At 45.4% G+C, this 5,381-nt stretch overlaps 1 non-coding gene across 1 annotated transcript; it reads right to left on the bottom strand.

Annotated features, from left to right (window-relative positions):
* Positions 1-2,155: 2,155 nt before the first annotated feature.
* Trnar-gcg lies at positions 2,156-2,285 on the bottom strand. The gene is made up of 2 exons: positions 2,249-2,285; positions 2,156-2,198 (listed from the first exon to the last, which is right to left on the bottom strand). It is a non-coding gene; the product is annotated as a tRNA-Arg (tRNA).
* Positions 2,286-5,381: the final 3,096 nt, after the last annotated feature.

The raw sequence follows: 5,381 nt of genomic DNA, 5'->3' as shown, positions 1-5,381 counted from the left end.
ATGATACGGTTATATGAAATGCTGGCCCGTCATCAGTGATATAAAAAAATAGCAATATTATGCAACCTGACTATCTGTCCTAACGAAGATGATTATAGGAGCCATCACGCAGAGCGTCTATACTCACCAGAGTCTCAGCAGGGAATCCTAACCGTCTCCCATCGTCCGGGGTCCACACACGGTGCCAGGAAGGGCTCAGAGAGTCTGCACAGCGGCTATTTGCCAACCTAACGCCCGGGGAACTTATGTCTCTGGTCTAGTGCAGTCGCACTCTACTTGATACAGTGGTTGGCTAAACTGCATCTTCTCCACATTCAGAGAACCCACAGCAGACAGCCCGCGCGTAAGTCAGCAGACAACCCGCATTCACATTTGCAAACTATACTAAGAGTGATAATACCGGGTGATCAAAAAGTCAGTATAAATTTGAAAACTTAATAAACCACGGAATAATGTAGATAGAGAGGTAAAAATAGACACACATGCTTGGAATGACATGGGGTTTTATTAGAACAAAAAAAAAACCAAACAAAGTTCACAAAATGTCAGATAGATGGCGCTGGACAGCAAAACTGCAACCGTGACGGGTGAGAGGTACGCCGAGATGTTACAGAATCGCATCATCCCCAGCCTGGCTGGTAAACACCTGCTGGAATGTATGATGTTTATGCAGGATGGCGCTCCACCCCATATCGCTAGACGTGTGAAAGATCTCTTGCGCGCGTCGTGTGCTCAGTCGCCACTTTCGTCATGCTTGGCCTCCCAGGTCCCCTGACCTCAGTCCGTGCGATTATTGGCTTTGGGGTTACCTGAAGTCGTAAGTGTATCGTGATCGACCGACATCTCTTGGGATGCTGAAAGACAACATCCGACGCCAATGCCTTACCATAACTCCGGGTATGCTTTACAGTGCTTTTCACAACATTATTCCTCGACTACAGCTATTGTTGAGGAATGATGATGGACATATTGAGCATTTCGTGTAAAGAACATCATCTTTGCTTTGTCTTACTTTGTTATGCTAATTATTGCTATTCTGATCAGATGAAGCGACATCTGTCAGACATTTTTTGTTTGTATTTTTTTGGTTCTAATAAAACCCCATGTCATTCCAAGCATGTGTGTCAATTTGTACCTCTATATCTACATTATTCCGTGATTTATTCAGTTTTCAAATTTATACTGACTTTTTGATAACCCGCTATAACATAATCCAGAATTAAAATTCCTTGAGTGATAGAAGGGCACCCAGGTGTGTTTTGAGCATGTGACTCCTGTAACGAGCCATGTAGCGGCTCACATGGAGCCCTTACACTGTGCTCGTGGAAGACCGGTAGAACAATGCAGGAATATCATGTAGCGTGGAGAAAAAACTCCTTACTGATATTATACAAGAATAAATCTGCTGCAAACTAAATTTAAACTAGAATGAGATTTTCATTATGCAGCGGAGTGTGCGCTGATATGAAACTTCATGGCAGATTAAAATTGTGTGCCGGACCGAGACTCGAACTCGGGACCTTTACCTTTCGCGGGCAAGTGCTCTACCAACTGAGTACCCAAGCACGACTCACGCCCCGTCCTCGCAGCTTTACTTCTGCAAAACTGTGAGTAAAAAGAGCTTGTTGGGAGGGGGGGGGGCAGTTTCAAGGATCTTCGTTTGCAAGCCATTCACTTTCCCGTACTCATTGCACACGGGACAACTAACGTAAGAATACCTAGAGGGGCGGCACGACGTCAATGTTTCGAATACGCGAACGCAATTGGCCATTGTCGGCTGTTACTGTCATCGTGTGGTAGAAGACTGGTACACATCTTCCTCAGCACAGGAATCCAAATTTCATTTAATTACACTAGTAATGGCAGCCGTCGTCGTCGTCGTCTTGTTTGTAATGGCAGTAGTGGTGGTGAGGAAATCTAGATATGCATAAATTAAACGGCAAGGAAAGGGGGTAGTTTCTAGAAAGAAATTTTCACCCTACAGTGGAGTGTGCGCTGATATGAAACTTCCTGGCAGATTAAAACTGTGTGCCGGACCGAAAAAAAATGGTTCAAATGGCTCTGAGTACTATGGGACTTAACTTCTGAGGCCATCAGTCCCCTAGAACGTAGAAGTACTTAAACCAAACTACCCTAAGAACATCACACACATCCATGCCCGAGGCAGGATTCGAACCTGCGACCGTATCGGTCGCGCGGTTCCAGACTGTAGCGCCGGACCGAGACTCGTACTCGGGACCTTTGCCTTTCGCAGGCAAGTGCTCTACCAACTGAGCTACCCAAGCACGACTCACGCCCCGCCCTCACAGCTTTAATTCCGCCATTACCTCGTCTCCTATCTTCCAAACTTCACAGAAGCTCTCCTGCGAACCTTGCAGAACTAGCACTCCTGGAAGAAATGATATTGAGGAGACATGACTTAGCCACAGCCTGGGGGATGTTTCTAGAATGAAATATTCACACTTCAGTGGAGTGTGCGCTGATATGAAACTTCCTGGCAGATTAAAACTGTGTTCTGCAAGGTTCGTAGGAAAGGTTCTGTGAAGTTTGGAAGGTAGGAGACGAGGTACTGCCGGAATTAAAGCTGTGAGGTCGGGGCGTGAGTCGTGTTTGGGTAGCTCAGTTGGTAGAGCACTTGCCCGCGAAAGGGAAAGTTCCCGAGTTCGAGTCTCGGTCCGGCACACAGTTTTAATCTGCCAGGAAGTTTCAAGAAAAGGGGGTCTTGCAATATGTTTCTCGGCGTCCCTAGAATTTAGGCCAATGATCCGCCACTGCCAACAATTTGCCCACGTTCGATTTCAGTTAGTTCCGACATAATGGATTCACAAATAAACAGAACACTGTTCTAACTGCGACTGGCGGTTGTGTTTCACAATCTCTATGGCCTCTCTGTATAGCCTTTCGTGGTATCCGCTTGTGGCTGCCAGTACTAGAGTTCTATCAAAATAAATGTGGTGGTCTCCTGACTGCTAAGCATGTTCCGCAACAGCTGATCTGTCAGTCTCCCATAATCTGCAATTGCCCTTACGTTCTTCTAATCGTTTCTTAAGCAGTTCTTGTTATAGTACCCGAGTAAACCTCCACACAACTACACGGAATTCTATGAATTCCAGATTTTTCCAGTTGTTGGCGAGCACCCTTGGCCGATTTTTATGTGATCTTGTAATTTACAGCTCTCTCGGAGAAGCGTTTTTAATCTCGTCTACGAGTGTAAAACGAAGGCTGTTTAAAGTTTAGTTTAGTTTCGGGATCAGAAAAGTCCAGTGGTGCCATGTCTGGCGAATATGGACGCTTGGACGTCATTACAGTAATCTTTTGGCCAAAAAATCAAGGGTCAAGCAACGAAATGTGAGCAGGTGCATTATCGTGTTACAAAAGTCATAATTGTTTCGCCACAAATACGGGTGTTTGTTTCGGCTCGCTTCACATGAACTACGTTCAGCTTGTACATAGTACGCCATACTAATCATTAGACCTCATGGTAAGAACTCATGGTGCACTGTGTCGTTGAAATCGGAAAACGCAGTGAGCATTACCTTCACACCTGACAGCACTTGTTGAGCTTTTTTCGGTTGTGGCGATCCAGAACGCTTCCGCTGGACGATTCAGCCTTAGTTTCCAAGCAGTATTCGTGAACTCATATTTCAGCAGCTGCTATTACAGTTTTCAGTAGTTTTGCATCGTGTATACAGCGACTCTCGAGCAAATGGCACGCCACTATAGTTTTGTTCAAAATTCAACAGTTTTGGAACAAATTTTATTGTCACACATTTCATACCCAAAATATTCGAAAAAAATTCGTGCTGTCAGCCAGTTGATGTGTCGACATCATGAGCGACTTCTATGATTGTGATTCGGTGAGCGTTCTTAATTTCCATCTCTTTTCCCACGACCTCTTTGGTAGAACATGTACTGTGGCGTTCGGAATGCTCGTTGTCCTCATAGTCTTCACGGCTTTCTTCGAAACACAAATACCTCTCGTAAACCGTTGTTTTACAAGTTGAATACTCACCAAAGCAATATGTAACATTTCTAAGACATTCCTGCACTTCATTCCAGTCTTCTTCTCTGATCCGTTTTTATGCAAAATAAATAATTCCGTGCTACCAAAACACTTGTAATTTTTGTGACCGCTGTCAGTGTAAAAAGTATCCGGACAAGGAGGACGGACAGCGTACTGTAGACAGTCCCTTTAGTAGATTTATTGGGTTTTCTAAATGTTCTACCAATAGAACGCAGCCTTTGTAGTGTGTTCTCTTCCCGTATAAGCTCAGCATACGGAGCTTTTGAATTTCCTTGCACAACTGTCAGTCACTGCATGGAAATGACGGGGTGTGCACCTGTCAAAACATCGTCGGTTGTCGAAGACATCACCCGGTTTCATTCCCGTAAGTTATCTGAATATTGTTCACCCTGGTAGAAAGTCACTCTTTCTGATCTCTAGGCCGACCGAAGTGGCCGTGCGGTTAAAGGCGCTGCAGTCTGGAACCGCAAGACCGCTACGGTCGCAGGTTCGAATCCTGCCTCGGGCATGGATGTTTGTGATGTCCTTAGGTTAGTTAGATTTAACTAGTTCTAAGTTCTAGGGGACTAATGACCTCAGCAGTTGAGTCCCATAGTGCTCAGAGCCATTTTTTTGATCTCTAGGTGGCTAGCAAAGAACTTCCTTGGTCCACTTCCAATCCAGTCGCCTGCCTACGTGACCCATTAACGCGCGATTCACCTTCATTACAGTCACAACTTCACTTTCAGTCTAGTCTGCTCCCTGATCCACCTGTTTCTTTTCCTGTTTCTCTCTAATGTACATTTAAGTAAATATACATTTATCAGCTCGTACGTGGTCGAGGGTAGCGTCCTTGACTAGTAATCAAAATTTCCCCGGGACTCGGATTCGAATCTAGCGATTTCTTAAATTTTCAGAAAAAATCATCAGGAATGGTGGCCGAAGAGTTCTAACATAAGAAGTCACTCTCGGTCTGCCAACGGCCTTGTCAAAGAGGGCGGAGGAGCGGACAGATGTTTATGGTATTCTGTTGCCCTCGGAATGGGAAACTGCCCCTAGAAGGCGGAAAACTGACAATGATGAACGGCATGAGGGTAAAGAAGGCAGTGGAAACCACTGAGCAAAAGACGCATAAGACGTGTCCGGAGGTCATGGGACCTGAAATTGAAAAAGAAAATTTGGAAATTTGTGGTAAGGACTATGGGACCAAACTGCTGAGGTCATCTCGCTACTTAATCTACCTTAAACTAACTTACACTAAGGACAACACACACACACACGCACACACACACATGCCCGAGCGAGGACTCGAACCTCCGACGGGGGCAGCCGGGAGAACTGTGACAAGACGCCTCAGACCGCATGGCTACCCCACGCG

This window comes from Schistocerca piceifrons, chromosome 5 (assembly GCF_021461385.2).
Source record: "Schistocerca piceifrons isolate TAMUIC-IGC-003096 chromosome 5, iqSchPice1.1, whole genome shotgun sequence".
NCBI lineage: Eukaryota > Metazoa > Arthropoda > Insecta > Orthoptera > Acrididae > Schistocerca > Schistocerca piceifrons.
Note: the sequence above shows the minus strand (reverse complement) of the source record. Positions and strands in the feature narration are given on the sequence as shown.